The sequence below is a fragment of the Crocuta crocuta genome, unplaced genomic scaffold (genome assembly GCF_008692635.1).
Source record: "Crocuta crocuta isolate KB4526 unplaced genomic scaffold, BGI_CrCroc_1.0 scaffold233, whole genome shotgun sequence".
Taxonomy (NCBI): Eukaryota; Metazoa; Chordata; class Mammalia; order Carnivora; family Hyaenidae; genus Crocuta; species Crocuta crocuta.
In genome coordinates this window covers 3242066-3260646 of record NW_027529526.1, presented here as the reverse complement: position 1 = coordinate 3260646, position 18581 = coordinate 3242066, and the positions used below count along the sequence as shown (strand labels likewise).

The 18581-nt window shown below is 42.8% G+C and overlaps 1 long non-coding RNA gene, 1 other non-coding gene and 1 pseudogene across 2 annotated transcripts; all 3 read left to right on the top strand.

Annotated features, from left to right (window-relative positions):
* The first annotated feature begins 4087 nt into the window (after positions 1-4087).
* Positions 4088-4628, top strand: LOC144229120 (PDZ domain-containing protein 11 pseudogene; annotated as a pseudogene).
* Positions 4629-5596: 968 nt separating this feature from the next.
* On the top strand, positions 5597-5703 carry LOC144229186 (U6 spliceosomal RNA). The gene has a single exon (XR_013334376.1). It is a non-coding gene; the product is annotated as a U6 spliceosomal RNA (small nuclear RNA).
* A 1883-nt stretch (positions 5704-7586) lies between these two features.
* LOC144229094 (uncharacterized) lies at positions 7587-10958 on the top strand. The gene is made up of 2 exons (XR_013334350.1): positions 7587-8921; positions 9510-10958. It is a non-coding gene; the product is annotated as an uncharacterized LOC144229094 (long non-coding RNA).
* Positions 10959-18581: the final 7623 nt, after the last annotated feature.

Sequence of the window (18581 nt, the reverse complement as noted above, 5' to 3'; positions counted from 1 at the left end):
TTTTGAGATAGAGCACAAACAGTTGAGGGGCAGAGAAGGGGAGACAGAATCCCAAGCAGGCTCCACACCATCAATGCAGAGCCTGATGCAGGACTCAAACTCACAAAATGTGAGATCATGACCTGAGCCAAGATCAAGAGTTGGACACTTAACTGACTGAGTCACCCAGGTACCCAGTTGTGTTTTTATTCTTAAATATTAATTTAAAATAATAATAGGCAAAAGATATGAACACAGTTCACAGATAATACAAGTGGTTTCAAACAAATGAAAAGATATTCAATCACCTCATAAGAAGAGAAATGCAGATTAAAATTAAAGTAAGATACTATTTTTTTAAATGTTTATTTGAGAGAGAGAGAAAACAAGTGGGGGAGGGGCAGAGAGAGAGAGGGAGAGAGACAGAATTCTAAGCAGGCTTCATGCTGACAACACAGAGCCCAATGTAGGGCTCAATCTCACAAACCATGAAATCATGACCTGAGCCAAAATCAAGGGCTGGACGTTTAACCAACTGAGACACCCAGGAACCCCAAGATAGTGTTTTTTTAGATACCAGATCGGCAAAATTGTGCATTGTAGAGAAATATATTCTTATTCATTATTAGTGGGACTATAAAATGGTTGTCTCTTTGTTTTTTTTTGTTTTTGTTTTTTTTATGTTTCATTTATTTCTAGGAGAGAGAGAGAGACAGCGTGAGCAGGGGAGGGTCAGAGAGAGAGGGAGTCACAGACTGAAACAGGCTCCAGGCTCTGAGCTGGCAGTCAGCACAGAGCCCGACGCGGGGCTCGAACCCACGAACCGCGAGATCATGACCTAAGCGAAAGTCAGACGCTCAACCGACTAAGCCACCCAGGCGCCCCAAATGGTTGTCTCTTTGAAGGCAATTTGGCAAAAGCTATTACAATTTAAATGCATATTATCTTTTGAGCTAGCAATTCCTCTGCTAGAAATTTATCTTACATTAGTGCTCACACAGAGACACAAAGACTTGTGTACCATAGTATTCACTGTAGTGTTGTCAATAGTTACAAAAGACTGGATACAACCTAAAATGTCTATCAAAAAAGAACTGGTTCATATGGTGATGGATGTTATCTAGACCTTGTGGTGATATTTTGCAACATATACAAATATTGAATCATTATGTTGTACACCTGAAACTAATATAATGTTATGTGTCAATTATGCCTCAATTTAAATAGAAAATAATGATTAATTAAATTATGTCATATTCAGGGTGCCTGGGTGGCTCAGTCAGTTGAGCATCCAACTTTGGCTGAGGTCATGATCTCATGGTTTGTGGGTTTGAGCCCTGCATCAGGCTGTGCTGATGGCTCAGAGCCTGGAGCCTGCTTTGTATCCTGTGTCTCCCTCTCTCTTTGCCCCTCCTTTGCTCATGCTCTCTCTCTTTCTCTGTTTCTCAAAAGTAAAAATAAAAAAACATTAAAAAATTTTTTAATTATGCCATACTCTTACAGTGGGATGCTATACAGCTGTTAAAAAGAATGAACTAGACATTTATGTACAGATATGGAATGGCCTCCAAGATACTAAGTGGAATGCAAGATGCAGAACTGAGTATATGGCATACTACTATTAATATATCAGGGAACATCATGACTGAATAAGATATCCCTTGTTTGTGGACCCACACCCCAACAACAATAATTTTGTATTTATCCATGGACAAAAGTGCTTTGTGGGAGCTGTGGGATTCAGCATCATAGGTCAGGGGACCTGGGAAAAATCTCGCCCACATGTTGCATTGGGCAATAGGCATACAAACCTTGGTCCCACTGTGGACCCTGCAGTGGCCCATGAATCGACTCCCGCCCCTCTCAGCCACAGTCCAGGTGCCCCTGGAAAACAGCATCTTACACAATCACTTATGGCTGAGAGAGGTCTTTTTATAAGTCCAGGTTTCCAGTGAAGAAGTTCCAGCAAACAGCTGGAGGAAAAACAAAAGTTTAGATGCATTGTAAAGGCAACTATTAAAGACTAGAGGAGGTGACTGCTCTTTCAAAGATGGAGACAGCAAGATAAAATTTCAAGGAATGTGAAACATGTATCACAATCATCTCTCAGTAACCAGTCTCGACATGGAGTCTTTCAGTCTCAATCATCAGTCTCAATCATCTTTAAGTTTCAACATGAAGACCTGCAATTGACCCAGCAGATAATTTGAAATACCTGTTTTAAGGAAATTCAATGAGCTACAGGAAAACACAGAAAGACAATTCAATGAAATCAAGAAAACAATACATGAACAAAATAAGTTTAACAAAGAGATAGAAATGATTAAAAAAAAAAAGAACAAAAATTCTAGAGCTGGAGAATACAGTGAATGAAATGAAATCTGTAATAGACATCATCAACAATAGGATAGATTGGAAAGAATCTATTAGAAGATAGGAACTTTGAAATTATCCAGTCAGAGGAGAACAAAGAAAAAAGGATGAAAAGGAGTGAAGACAGCCTACGTGAGTTATGGCAAACCATCAAAAGCAATAATTTATGAATTATGGAGTTCCAGAGTGAGTAGGGGGGAGAAAGCTTATTTAAAGAAATAAAGGCTGGGGTGCCTGGGTGGCTCAGTTGGTTAAGTGTTTGCCTCTTGATTTTGGCTCAGGTCATCATCTCATCCTTGTGAGTTCAAGCCCTCCATTGGGCTCTTCACTGACAACACAGAGCCTTCTTGGGATTCTCTTTCTCCCTCTCTGTCTCTCCTGTGCTCATGCACTCACTCTCTCTCTCTCTCTCAAAATAAAGAAAGAAAGAAAAGAAAAGAAATAATAGTTGAGAACTGCCCAAATCTGGCGAAAGGTTTGGATATCCAAGTTCAAGAAGCTCACAGGTCACCAAACAAACTCAAATTCTCTCCAAGACATATTATAATACAGTTGTCAAAAATTAAAGTTAAAAAAGGAATCTTAAAAGCAGGAAGAGAAAAAAAGCTTGTAACATACAAGGAACCTCTCCCATAAGGCAATCATCATCTCAGCAGAAACCTCACAGCCTCAGAGTGAATTAGATGATATATTCAAACTGCTAAAAGAAAAAAAAAAAAAAAACTCTGCCAACCAAGAATACTCTGTTTGGCAAAGTTATCCTTCAGAAGTGAAAAAAAAAAAGAATTTTTCAGAAAAACAAGCTAAGGGAGTCTGTCACTGCTAGACCTGCCTTACAAGAAATGCTGAAAGGAGTTCTTTAAACCAAAATGAAAGGATATTGATTAGAAACAACAGCAACAACAAAGCACATCAATAGATGAATGAATAAAGAAGTTGTGAGATATATATATCTCACAGTTGTGAGATACAGATACCTGCATGAGAACATAGATACATATATTCACATATATATATAGTGATATATGAGATATATACCTACAAATGAGAATAATATTCAGTCATGCAGGAGAAGGAAATCCTGCCACTCGTGACAACAAGGATATACTTTGAGGGTGTTATGCTAAGTGAAATAAGTCAGAGAAAGATAAATACTATGTGATATCACTTACATGCAGAATCTAAACTCATAACTGAACTCATAGAAACAGAGTAGAATGCTGAATGCCAGAGGGTAGGAGATACAGGGAGATGTTTATTAAAGGGGACAAACATCCAGTTTTAAGTTCTGGGGAATCTAATATACAGCATGATGATCATAGTTAACAATACTGTATTATATACGTGAAAGTTGCGATGAGACTAAATTTTAAATGTTCTCACCACAAAAAAGTAATTATGTAAGGTGACAGAGCTATTAACTAATGCTACTGTAGTAATCATTTCACAATATGTAAGTATGAAATCAACATGCTGTACTCGGTAAACGTATACAGTGTTATATGTCAACTTTATCTAAATAAAACTCTTATATAAATACAAATATATATAGACCCTAAATGAAAACAATAAGAACAGGTAAGGTGATTGTTGCAGTGATAGCAATGGGAAGAGACTTACTTTTCCTTGTGTTCCTTTTTGTACTGGTTGATATTTTTACCACTTAAAACATATATGTAGAATTGGCCGTGAGCAGAGCTTGAAGTGGCTGAGGCCTGTTGGCAGGGCTTTGGAGATGGACAGCCAGATTCTTTAAGATGACTACCTGGCGGCTTTCCTACCTGCCTGTGAGAACCCCCCAGCATGAATTCCTCCTCAGGAGATAGTAAACCATACAGACAAGAGCAATGAGCTGAAACACAGTTTCTGCCCCCAATCTTCACACTGAAGAAGCCCCCTGGAGCTCAGTCAGGATTTAACATCCAAGGACGAAAAGCCTCCCAGCTAGGTGACTTCATTTTCAAGGTGATTCCTGACTTTGATGCACATTGAAAAGGACTTCAGAAAAGAGACCAAACCCTAGGTGTGAAGGGTGTGGATTTCCAAGATCTGTTGAGATCCTGAGGACAGCCAGCAAAATCAGCATACACATCTGCTTCTCTCTGTACATGCATCATCACCAGAAGGAGAGGACTGTGCGCTGGAGAGTTGCAACCCACAGCCCTCCACTTGGAATCTTCTGGGGAAAAGCTGGCAAGGCCCCATGGCAACCATTTGGGAAACTACTCTCAGCTCATCCCTGGCAGAGTGGAGTGGGGAGAATGAGGCAAGAGTGAGACCCTGCACTGAGCCAGCTAACCAGATGCATCGTCCAAAACTGTACTTTTAGTGCCCTAGTTTTCTAAGTGAGCTTCTTTCCGTGGATGGGGACGGATGATGATGTCTAGGTACAGCCTAGCCTGTGGAGAACCCTGCTAGGAAAGGCAAGTGGCATTTACCGAATACCATGTTTTAGGCATTTACACATATGTCGTATCATTTCCATTAGAGTATAGAAATCAGTAGAAAAAAGAATCTTGAGGCCTTTCATCCAATCTGCCTGGCCACCTCCTCCCATCTTTATATTACCAGTCTCGTATCCTTTGGAGATTCCAGTGAGACCCTGTTCCCCCTTCTTCTTCCTTCTCCTATTCTCTACTCCTGCCAAAAGTAAAATGCAACATTGAAAGGAAAAAAATATATGTATACTTAAGAATAAAATAATATAATTCATCAAGAAAGCCGATAAGAAATACTGTGAAATTATTTCAAAAAATGCCAAAAGATGTACTTGATAAAACCATCACTATTTTTATTTATTTTTTTAATGAATCATGTTTTTTTTTTAATTTTTTAATTTTTTTTCTTATTTATTTCTGAGAATATGAGAGAGAGTGAGAGAGANACAGAATCCGAAGCAGGCTCCAGGCTCTGAGTTATCAGCACAGAGCCCAACACGTGGCTTGAATCCATAGATGGTGAGATCATGACCTGAGCCGAAGTCGGATGCTTAACCAACTGAGCCACCTGGGCACCCCTGACAATTTCTTTAAAAAATAAACATTCAGTTACCAGCATGGTAACCATACATGGTTACCAGTATGACCCAGCAATCCTACTCCTGGACATTTATCCCAGAGAAATGAAGCATATGTCCTTGTAAAAACTTCAGTGTGATTGTTCAGAGCAGGTTTTTGTAATAAACAAAAACTGGAAACAAAATGTTCTTCTATAATAAGTGAATGGTTTGAAAAACTGTGGTACAGTGCCCACTTTGGCAGCACATGTACTAAAATTTGAACAATACAGAGAAGATTAACGTGGTCCCTGCACAAGGGGGACATGCAAATTCATGAAGTCTTCCATATTTAAAAAACAACACAAAACAAAACAAAACCTGGTACACCTGTACCCTGGAATACTGCTTGGTAATGAAAAGGAACAAACTATCGATACAACAACTTGAATAGACCTCCAGGCATTATGCTGAAAGAGCCAATTTGAAAAGGTTACATATTATTGATACCATCACATTTTTCAAAATAAAAAAATAGAGATGGTGGACTGATTAGTGGTTGTCAGGGGCTAGGGATGGTAGTGGGGAGGGGAAAGATGACCATAAAGGAATGGCATGGGGGAGGTCTTTGTAGGGATGAAACAGTTTTGTATCTTGCTTGCAATGGTGGCTACACAAATGAATAAAATAACTATAGAAGTAGGCACACACATTGTATCAATGTCAGCTTTCTGCTTTTGCTATTGTCCGTGTAGTTACATAAGATGTAACCATTGGGGAACTGGGTGGAAAGTAAACAGAGACCTCTCTACCGTCTTTGCAAAATTCTGTGAATCTATAATTATCTCAAAATAAATATTTTTTAAAAAGCATTAGGTAACTACAAATAACCAAATGTTTCTTTTGAGAGTATCTCTCTCAGGTATTTAGAAACATTCTTTAACAATAAAACATTTAAAGACATTCTCATTAAAATAAGAAAAGGGGCACTTGGGTGGCTCAGTCAGTTAAGCATGGACTCTTGATTTCCACTCAGGTCATGATCTCAGGTTCATGAGATTGAGCCCTGAGTCAGGAACTTCCAGCACCGAGCCTGCTTGGGATTCTTTTTCTCTTTCCTCTCTCTGCCCTACACCCCCGTTCATGCACACACACATGCTCTCTCTCTGTCAAAATAAATAAATAAACATTAAAAATTAATAAAATAAAATAAGAAACCTTAAAGAAAAAAAACCAAGCATATCTATAGTGATGCTATTATTTAATATTGTTTTAGAAGTTTTTGACAAGGGGCACCTTGGTGGCACAATCAGTTGCGTGTCCAACTTCAGCTCAGGTCATGATCTCACAGCTGGTGAGTTAGAGCCTTTAGTTGGGCTCTGTGCTGACAGCTCAGAGCCTGGAGCCTCCTTTGGATTTTGTATCTCCCTCTCTCTCTGCCCTCCCCTGCTTGTGTTCTGTCTCTCTCTCTCTCTCTCTCAAAATAAATAAACAATAAAAAAAATTTTAATAAAAATAAGTTTTTGCCAATACATTAAGATCCGAAACAGAAGTAAAAGATTTAAGTATTAGGAAGGAAATAAAATTATCTTTATTTGTAGACAATATACCATGATCCTTTAAATGTGGAAAACAACTTCAAACTCTTAGAATAAGGGAATTCAGAACCAAGATAATGTCACAAGATCAATACTTTGATCAGCAGTCACTGAACTCTTCTCCCTTATAATAGTAGCAAATATATAAACAACATAGGAATAAAACTAATGAAAAAACATATGTAAAACATATTTAACCTATATGATCAAAAACTGAAAAGCTTTACTGAGAGATAGTGAATATTATGATTTTATTTCAAATTTAAACATATAAATGTAAAAATAAATAAATAAAAGCAATTTCTGCATTCTAAGGTCTTGGTAAGATTTAGAAATTCTTGCAATTACTAGTAATATTATTCAATGAATTTTAAGCAAAAATATTTATGTTGTAGAGTCTAGCTCTGTACTACTCAAAGTGGTAGCCATTGGCCCCATGAATTATGGCTAATCTATACTGTCTGAATTGCTATGTGTTCTAAATATAAAAAGCATATCAGATTTTGAAGATTTAGTGTACAATACTTAAAATATCTAATTCATAATTGTGTTGATTACATGTTGAAATAATATTTTGGAAGTTTTGGGTTATGTAAAATATATTATCAGAATAGTGGTTCCTACAAAATTTTAAGTTACATATATTTGCTCACCTTTGTGACTCACTTTATATTTCAGTCAGACAGCACTGTTACAGCTTTTTTATTTCACACTTTCATGTACCTATAGACCTTACTGGCCCTTAAAATTACTTGTGAGCTTTAAAAGGAAAAAAGCCTGGGCCATACCCTAAGAAATTCAGTTGGTGTTGGTAATATTGGTATGGTCTTAAATCTCCCTAGGTGATTCTAATGTACTCCCAAGGTTAATAACCACCACTATTGACCTCAGGCTATCAACCCCTGAAGGATTCTTTTTCACGTTTATCATTTCATACAATTAAGACAGGTACTCGGCAGGTTAAGAAGTAACATTTGAATCTGAGAGCACAGATGTGGTGCTGGTTCCATTCTGGATGGATACCTCCTGTGGCTGATCAAAACAAGATGTGAATTTTCCCCAGCCTATGGCATGATCATGGCAAAAATTTCAGTTTATAAAAACAAAGTACAGTAATTCTTTTTTTTTTTTTTAAGCTTTAAAGCACAGTTACTAATATTTGAGCTGGTTCTGAGCAGATAGAATTTATGATGGATTTAAAACACAGAGGTTTGTGTGCTTTCTTCCCTTTCTGATCACAGCATCTCTAGGAGGTGGGCAGGGCAAGCGTTTTTATCCTCATTTTTAGAGGAAGACACTGAGGCCCACCCACAGAGGGCAAGTGGGTTGCCTAAGATTGTGTGACTAGGTACATAACATAGTCTAGGCTGGGAAACACCTTTCAACACCTGTCCAAGGCCCTCTGTTTCCAATGTATTTGTCTTAGGACAAATCACTACCACCTATGATAAAAGGAGCTTTTGTCCAGAGGTTCTTTCCCTTAATCGGCCCTAGCGAAGGACTTCAGTTTATACTAGATACCCCTGCTGATGTCCATGGTACTAAGCCAACATCTTAAAAGCAAAATAGTTCATGCTCAAAGATGAATCAAAATGTGATTCAGTCAACCAAACATGTGCCCCCAAAATTTCAGCTTCCAGGTAACCAAGAATGCATTATCTTCCTGTAAAAAGTCTGCATTACTTCTCCAGGAGACAGCATGGCGTGAGAGAAGAGCATGGACTCTGGGGGCTCTCAGACCTGCAGGTGACTCCAAGTGCCGGCCCTCACTAGGCTGTGCATCCTGGGCATGGCTCGTCTCTCATTTCCTGAACATCTACTGGCAATAGACACAACAGAATCCTAGGCTTCAAGTGGAGCACACACCATGGCCCCTCCCCTCAAGAATTCTCAAGATGTGGGAGAAGTGTGTCCTATAAATCCCAGAAGAACAGAGCTGCTCTGGAGCAGCTGGGCAGCATCAGAGGAGCCTGAAGGTGATGGCTCAGGGAAATAAATAGAGATACATAGAGAAAGAGAAAGCAAACGTGGCAAAAAGTTAACAATTGGTGAATCTAGAAATATGGAGATTCATTGTATATCTTGCAACTTTTCTATAAATTGGAACATTTTCCAAATAAAAAGCTGGGGTAGAAAAGTTTAAAAAAAACAAATATTAAATACTAAAATATTTAGCAATAAGCTAATGAGAAATGTGAAAGTTTAATACAGAGAAAACCCCTATATATTACTAAGGTTTATAAAACCTGAATAAATGGGAGAGACATACCTTGAGGAGGAGGACATCAAATGGGGTGGATAGGAATAAGAGATCCAAGACTGAATTATGTACCCCCAAAATTTGTATATTGAAACCCTAATCCCTAATGTGACTATTCAGAGATCGGGTCTTTAAAGAAGTAATTAATATTAAATGGGGTCATAGGGTGAGGCCCTAATCCATTAGGACTGGTGTCTTTGTAAGAAGAGGAAGAGAGACCAGAGGGCTGATTCCCTCCTCCTTCCACTCCCCTCCCCCCTCCATATCCCCATCTCCCTATTTCCCTCTCTCCACCTGTTCACAGGCACAGAGGAAAGACGTGTGAGGACTCATGGAGAAGACAGCCATCTGCAAACCAGGAGGAGAGACCTCACCAGAAACTAACCCTGCTGGCACCTGGACCTGGGAGTTCCAGCTTCCAGACTGTGGGAGAATAACAGCCTGAGTTACTTTGTTGTTGCAGCCTGGGTGGACTAAGACAACAAGTGCTGTATCCAAGTTCAAAGTCACAAGATGAGGGCATGGTGGAGCCTCGATTTGTACCTAGAACAGTTTGGACCCTCCCCCCATGTAGAGATTGTGTGAGTCAGGTCAGTGGGATCAGAAATGCCCATGGAGGCACCTGGCTGGCTCAGTCAAAAGAACAAACAACTCTTGATCTCTGGGTTGTGTGTGAGTTTGTGCCCTACTTTGGGTATAAAGATAACTAAAAACTTAAGTGTCCGACTTTGCTGCAAGTCATGATCTCCTGGTTGGTGAGTTCAGGCCACGTTGGGCTCAGAGCCTGGACACAGAGCCTGGAGCCTGCTTCAGATTCTGTGTCTCCCTCCCTCTCTCTCAAAAAAAAAATATTAAAAAGATTTTTTTAAAAAAAGAAAGAAAAGAAATGCACACAGCAGTTTGTACCCTGATTATGGTAGTCTATGTGAAGCCTCAAGTTCTGCATTTTAATAAGTGACATACCCACCAGGTGATTGTGTTGAAGGTGGTCCCACACCACACTTTGAGAAATGCCACTCTACTTTCATCCTGGAGGTTCAGAGAGATGCAGCAGGGAGCAAGTGATCCTCAAAGGAAATGCATATACAGCTTCTACAAAGATAAGCAAAATGAAACAAACAAACCACTATTAGCCTCTGAGAAAGAGTTTTGAGGGTCTGGTATGAGAGGGAGACTTATTTTTTTATTTTTGTTTTATTTCATATTTTTTAACCTTAAGAAAGTATAGTAAAACCTTGAATTGCGAATATCTTGTTCTGCGAGTGTTCCACAAGACAAGCAAACATTTCTAATAAACTTTAAAAAAAAATTTTAACATTTATTTATTTTTAAGAGATACAGAGAGACAGAGCACAAGTAGAGGAGGGGAAGAGAGAGAGAGAGGGAAACAGAATCTGAAGCAGGGTCCAAGCTCTGAGCTGTCAGCACAGAGCCTGACGCAGGGCTCGAACTCAGAAACTGCGAGATCATGGCCTGAGCTGAAGTTGGACACTTAACCAACTGAGCCACCCAGGCGCCCCTCTAATAAACTTTAACTTGAAAAATGAGTGATGTCTTGCAATATGACTGATGCCGAATGTCACATGATCAAGAACAACTAAGCCAATGGTTCTTGAAATTTGCTTTGATATACAAGTACTTTGGATTACAAGCATGTTTCAGGAATGAATTATGCAAGGTTTTTATTATTTTTCAATAAAAAAACTACATCGGGCTCTGTGCTGACAGCTCAGAGCCTGGAGCCTGCTTCAGATTCTGTGTCTCCCTCTCTTTTCCTCCCTGCTTGTGCTGTCTCTCAAAAATGGATAAAAGTTAAAAAAAAACTTATTTAATAAGACAATGAGCTTTTTATAAGCATGTTGCCCAATGAATACTCAACAAGTAAAAATTCCTTTTTTTAAATTTAATTTATTTCTAGGAGAGAGAGAGAGAGAGAGAGAGAGAGCGTGAGCAGGGGAGGGTCAGAGAGAGAGGGAGTCACAGACTGAAACAGGCTCCAGACTCCGAGCTGGCAGTCAGCACAGAGCCCGACGCGGGGCTCGAACCCACGAACCGCGGGATCATGACCTAAGCGAAAGTCGGACGCTTAACCAACTAAGCCACCCAGGCGCCCCCCTTTCCTTTTTGTCTTCCACTCAAACATTTGCCATCTCCGGGGCACCTGAGTGGCTCAGTAGGTTGAGGGTCCAACTTCGGCTCAGGTCATGATCTCCGCTGTCAGCACGGAGCCTGCTTTGGAGCCTCTGCCCCCTCTGCTCCTGCCCTGCTTGTGTGTGCGCTCTCTCTCAAAAATAAATACAACATAAAAAAAAAAAAAATTAAGAGCTAAGATACCTTAAAAACAAACAAACGTTTGCCATCCCTTTCCTTCCCTCCATGCCCCCACCGAACAGTGTCTCCATTTGTGCATTTGATTAACAAACTTTAACTTAAGTCACACTGTATTCTAAGCACTGTTCTAACAGTATAGCTGCTTGCATAAAACAGACAGTCCCTCCCAGCCCGCACACACCTTTTAGTCCCCGTCTCACCTCTGCCAATTTTGACTTCTTAATTCTTGTCTCTCCAGGCCATCCCCATACACACACCTAAACTAGCTTTCCCGTTCCCCTCCCTCAGAACCTGACCTAAATTCTCCCCCACGGAGCCTCCAGACAGACCCCCAGTGATATTCTTAGCAGGGTCGGAAACTCCTAGGAAGCTGTGAGCCAGCTCCCTGCTGCCCTCTGGTGGGCTCCTTTGGACTCACGTCTCTCTTCTTTAGGGCCTGCATCTCCCTACTCGGCATCTACTCCGTCTTGGGTGGGTAGGTCCCAGGGAATGTGTACCCAGAATATATTGGCTTTTCCTGGACCTGTGGCTCAGACCTGGGATCTGTATGATCCAAGGTCTGAGCCAGAATGTCCCTAAAGGCCACTGCCCTTGACAGAGGCAGTGCTGTATGGGAGCGCAACAGTACTGCCCCATCTGTCTCTGTGTGTGTGTGGTAGGGGGGTGGGGGCTGTGGGTACTACAGGTGAAATGTCTTTAATAGAATTTTTTTATTCTTTTAATCTTTGGTTTTTTATCTTGTGCCAAAGGCAACTTATACTCCTTCAGAAACATCAGAAAATAGAGACATGAAAAAGACTTAAACAATCTCACCTAAATAGACATCATTTCTGCTCATACCTAGAGCAGGAGCAGAGGGAAAGGGTGCTAGTCCCGGACCCAGCACACCTGATTCTAGTCCTCACTGTCCCCTAACTGTGTGACCCTGGGAACGCCCCTCACTTCTTGGAGCCTCAATGTATCATACACACAAACATGAGCACCCCTGTACAGTGTCCCATCTGGCTTTCCTCCTCTGAGATGCTAAGCCAGTGGTCCCAAGCAGTCCCCTCATCAGTTAGACCCTTAGGCTATTCCAAATTTTAATCACTACAAATATTGAAAAGCAGTAAAAGTAGGCTAAAACAAGTTACAAATAATTAGGAGGAAAAACTCTGAAAAGTTCTGAAAATGGACAAAAATGCCTCAAAACTCTTAGAGGGTTGAAAATTGCCTTATGAAGCATGAAAACAGCTGACACTATAGGGAAAGAAATCCCAGCCACTGGGGAATATTTCATTTCAACCAAATCATTGTTTCAATCAAAATGTATTCATGAGAATGCTTTCAGAAAAACTGCTTTCAGTCCAATCCTATATCTGTGTGAGGCAGCCAGCAAGAGCTTCCATCCACCTCCCGTATGAACTTGGAAGAAGTCTGAGGTCTCCACACCTGGTGAAATAAACATCAGACCAACTGCAGGCATGCATGTCCCCAGCAAGCATTTACTGATTCTCTTCTTGTCGGCTCTGCACTGAGCACTGGGGTTACACGGCCACCAGGACGGCCCTGCCATCCTCTCCCCACAGGGGCTCCCAGCCAGTGTGACAGGGCAAACACATGCACGTGTAACTCAATCAGGGTGAGACAAGGCGAGAACTGCAAGTCATGGCCAACGGTGAAAGGCAGGGAGGCCACTGCCCTGCCCCTCCAGCACCCATGAAGCTGTAGAAACAGCCTTCCCCTTCTCAGTAAAAAGTTCCAGTTGTTTTTGCCATGAGACAAATCATCCCAATACTCAGTGCCTCAAAACAACCATTAGTTTGCTCAAGATTCTGTAGGTCAAGAAATCAGAGGGCATGGCAGGAATGGCCGGTCTCTGCTCCAAAATGTCTGGGGCCTCGTCTGGGAAGGTCAGTGGCTGGGGGCGACTCCAGGGCTGGGGGCGGGAGTCACATGGGGTATCTTCACCTACATGCCCCAAGGTAAGTACTGGCTGTTGCCTGGGCCATAACTGTGGCAGTTTTCCTGGGCACCGCCGCGTGGCCTCTGCGTGTGGCCTAGGCTCTCACCATGGAGGCTTCAGAGTCCCAGCTGCCCAAGGTGGCAGCTCAGGACCCCAAGCACGAGTGTCCTGGTAACAAAGCCTTTTCTGCCTTCACTACAGAAGTCCTGACGTGTCACTTCTCAGAATTAGTTACAAGTAAGCCGTAGGCCTGCCAGATTGATGAGGAGGAAGATTAGACACCACGTCTTGATTGGAGAATAGTAAGGTTCCAAGAAGACAGGTGCAGTGGAGTTTTTGCTGTGGCCATCTTTGACACAACTTGCCACATCCGGGATGGATCCAGCGCCCCATTTACTGCCCAGCATGGGAGGGCAGGCCTGAGTTGGGCCCAGGGAGAGGTGAGGCAGAGGTAAGATGGGAAAGGAGCCGGACTCCTTTTTGCCCAATTCCGTGGGCAATTCCATTTGACCATGGCTTCAGTTTCTCCTCCTCCCCGATGACTCCACATCTCCAGCCCACAGCTTTCTTCTGAGTTTCAGACCAGTTGTCCACTTGCCCACCTACTTTGCCTTTTAGGGCCTCAGTGTGTTCTTGTGAAGAGGGGAGATGTTGATACTCATGCCTAACACATGGAAATGGCTAGTAAGTGGTAGCTATTAGATGACATTTCTATGTGAGTATCTTTTTTGTTTCTTAATTATCAGGAATATAGTTGACTTTCTTTCTTTTTAATGTATGTTTATTTTTGAGAGAGAGTATGAACATGAGTGGAGACAGGCAGAGAGAGTGGGACAGAGGATCCAAAGAGGGCTTTGCAGAGAACCCGATGTGGGGCTTGAACCCATGAACCGTGAGATCATGACCTGAGCCGAGGTCAGACACTTAACTGACTGAGCCACCCAGACACCCCTCTAGGTGAATATCTTAAAGACAGTTCAAACCCAACATCTCCAAAATCGAACTTACAATGTGCTGCCCATGCCTGCCCCTTGCTCGGTGTCCCCTACCTGCAGGAATGGACCACCACCCTTCTCTTGCCCGTGTCACAGGCCTGGCAGTCATCTTTCATACCTCGCTCACTCTCTCACTCCCCATATCCCACCTGACCGCAGGTCTTGACAAGTTTACTCTCTAGATGTTTCTCTAAAATTTTCCACTCTTCTCCATCTCTGTCCTAACACTCAGTCCAATCTGTAGTCATCTCTCCTTTGGACTCTGGCCTCCTCCCTGGTCTCACAAATTCACTAGTTGCAGTCGCCCTTCTATCCACCCACATGCGTTCTTCACACAGCGAGCTGACAGGAAGGTTTCAGAAGATAAAGCTGCCCATGTCACTCTGCCCAATGAGAAATCTTTATCCCTGTTGCTCTAAAGAAAAGGCAGATCATGAGGCACCTGGGTGGCTCAGTTAAGCATCCAACTGTGGCTCAGGTTATGTTCTTGCAGTTTGTGAGTTGGAGCCTCGCATCAGGCTCTCTGCTGTCAGCACGGAACCCGCTTCAGATCCTCAGTCTCCCTCTCTCTCTGTCCCTCCCCCACTTGCACTCTCTCTCAAAAATAAAAAATTTAAATAAATAGGAAAGGCAGATCTCTTTTAAAAGGCATACAAAGTCCTGCCTGCCTCCCTCCCTCCTCGTTAACCCTACTCTCCCTCCCCCACACTCACTGTGCTCCCTTCTATTCCGTTCCTGGAATGCTCCTACCCCCTCCCACTTTGCTCCCCCTTCCTGCAGATAACAGCTCAAGAATTCACTTCCTCAAGGAAGCCTCCTCTGCCTGCCTGGTGAGACCCACCCACCCAACCTTGGTGGGCTTGGCTCTTAGCACTCCTTTGTAGCATATGTTACAATTGGCATCTACATTTGTATGGTGATTATTTGAATATCTCTCTCTTCAACAACCCTGTAAGCTCCCCCAGGGTAGGGGTCATGTCTGGTTTTGGTCACTATTATATCCCAAAGTCTAAAACAGCACCTGACGCATAGTTTAATAAATACTTGTTGATTGGATGGATGGATGGATGGATGGATAGGTGGATGGATGACAGAAGGGAGGAGAGGCACCAGGGCCATTGTAAGTAAGCATTTAGACAACGTTGCAGAATGAAGAAATGGGCAGGTTGGGCAGAGCCCAGAAGGTGACTCACACACACCTAATTTTCCAACCTTTAGGCAGGCACAGGCCAGAAAGGAATCTGTCAGGATGTAGGAAAAAGTGATTCCGTCAGGACTGGAAAAACTCATCTCCCTGCCCCAGGGCCCATCTCTTGGAGGTACTGGAGACTCGAATACTTTTACCTGCTTCCAGAACTTAGCATGCCTACCTGATCCACATCCTTCTTTTCCACATAAGGACCAGCCAAGCAGTGAGAGTTGGCCACCACTAGAAGGCTGTGCAGGGATGGAGAAAACAAGGCTCAGACAGACAGACCTGGGGTCCATCCTGACCGTGCTATTTACAGCCCCTCCATAGCAGGCTCTTCCCCCTGGGGTAGTAGGACCTAAGTCTCATCACCTGAAGGGCTAACTCTCACACCCAAAATCTCAGTTCAACTTCCTCAGGGACTTCCTGCCATGAACTTCAAGTGCCTTGACACACTCATCCATAATGCCTATGTCTTTTCTTCCTGTTCCCCCAACCCACTCTTCACCTTGCTTTCAAAAGTCAGAGAACTGCCCTTCAACAGTGTTGAGAGTGTCCCACCTCAGGCTGCTTTGAAAAAAGATGAAGAAATAAGCCCTCCATTTTTAAAATCTAATGTCTAGTCTTTGTGGCCTCATATTGGTCATGTGGCCTTGGGCAAGCTACTTTACATCCAGTTTATAGGAAGAAACTGAGGCAAAGAGAAGTTTAATAATCTCTGCAACACATGGTTGCTATAAGCAAAGAAAGTGGGGCCCAGGTAGCTTAGACAGTTAGGTATCTGACTCTTGATTTCAGCTCAGGTCATGATCTCACAGTCACAGGATCAAACCCCACGTCGGGCTCTGCACTGACAGTGCAGGGACTGCTTGGGATTCTCTTTCTCTCTGCCTTTCCTTCCACCGCTCTCAAGTACATGCACACTCTCTTTCTCAAAATAATAAACATTTTTAAATAAAAAAAGGTCTAAAGAAATCATAGAGGCAAAAGGGTTTGTAATCCATAACTCCCTGATCCTGAATTAGAAGTGCTCAGCGGTGATTTGCATAAATAATGACACTTAGTATAGGGCTTTACAATTTACAAAAGCCACACCCTTTGAAATCTTTGTGAATTTGTTAATGAGTAACTGTATGAGAATAGACTCTCTAGGAAATGTATGTGCCTCTCCAGTGATGGGATTTCAATCACTGCAATAAATTAGCTGGAGATCTGAGTTCAACGGGGAGGGGCTCCGTCTAATAACTCCCAAAGGGTACCTAATCAGTCTTCCCAATCTTTGAACCTGAAGCCGTATTGGTGAGGTGTGAGAGCCAACGGGACGGGTCATGCTGAGGATCTCAGATCAGCTGAAACTAGGAGAGGAAATGCCAGCAAGAACAGGACCCCCAGAATGACACACACCAGCCCTTTCCTGAAGCACCGGACAGTCTCTCTGTCCCTAGCTCCCTCTGTAGGTATGGCATTCCAATCCCAGCACCATGGCATCCCCATATGGCACCAGAAAGGCAATCTAGGAGCCCCAGCCTCCAGCCTGTTGGTCAGTGCCTCAAAGACACATCCCCAAAACAGCCTCTCCCCATTTCAGAAACCCCAGCTGGGCTTGCCCTTAGGCACCCTGACTACCAGAACCAGAGAGGACAGTCCCTTGCAGGGACAGCATGCTTTCTATTGGCCCAAGTTCCTCTTCTGCTGCCTCCTTCCCCCTTCCCAAACTCCTGTGCAGTAGAGTTCCCAAGAGACCTAGCACACAAATGAGGAACTACTTACTATCCAGCAGTAAAGACCGAAATCCTTTTGAATGGTGACCTTCCCGTCCCAGGAGGAATTCAAGCAGACACTGAAAAACCACTTGTGAAGAGTGCTCCCAACCAAAACTCAAACAGCTGCCAGGTCTTGTGGACTCTACTACTGTGTTCCACCTCCCACCTACTTCTGTCTCGGCAGGTCCTGTGTGTGGGCACCCAGGCTCCGCTCCCCTTACAAATAGCAAATAGTTCTAGGTCTCCTACAGAATATTCTAGCAGCTTGACCTGGACCTGGGCCCTCTGGGAGTTGACCTAAGTCCTTTCCCAGACTTCACCACTGAGTTCACCTATCAAACTAAAATACCCTAGACCCTCACACTGCACACCCTCTGCCTCTGTACTTTGTTCATGCTTTTCCCTCTGCTCAGGCTCTTTGCCTGCAGTTTGCCCCCTCCCCACTTGCCCAGTGCGTCTTCCTGATCCAGCTTACCTGCCATCTCCTCTGTGAAGTCCTCCCATATTCTGTGATTTGTCCCTAACACCTTCTCTACAGCTCTCTTCTTAATTTCTGTCTTAAGAGGTTTGGATAATGTGCCCCTCCCCACACTAGTCTGCAAGTCTTTTAAACTGTAGGATCAGGTGTGGGTCATCTTACTAGCATCTGGCATAACACCGTGCTGACAGCAGGAACTCTATGAATGTGTGTTGAATGAATTAGTGACGAATCCAGAACCTAAACTGCTGTTCACAGCTTGTACAGAATATTTGTCCCCGAAGTGCTCAGTAAATATCTGCCGAGTGAACAAACTGTGTTTATAATTATAGACCTCACAGAGACTTTTTTTTTTCTAATTTATTTCCGAGAGAGAGAGAGAGAGAGACAGCATAAGCAGGGGAGGGTCAGAGAGAGAGGGAGACACAGAATCTGAAACAGGCTCCAGGTGCTGAGCTGTCAGCACAGAGCCCGATGTGGGGCTCAAACCCACAAACCGAACCGTGAGATCATGACCTGAGCTGAAGACGGACGCTCAACTGACTGAGCCACCCAGGTGCCCCTCACAGAGACTTTTTTAAATGAGTTATGTTGGACATACAGAGAGATGTAGAGACTACAACAAAAAGCCCTTGTACTTACCACCTAGCTTAGAAAAGAAAGCATTACAGACAC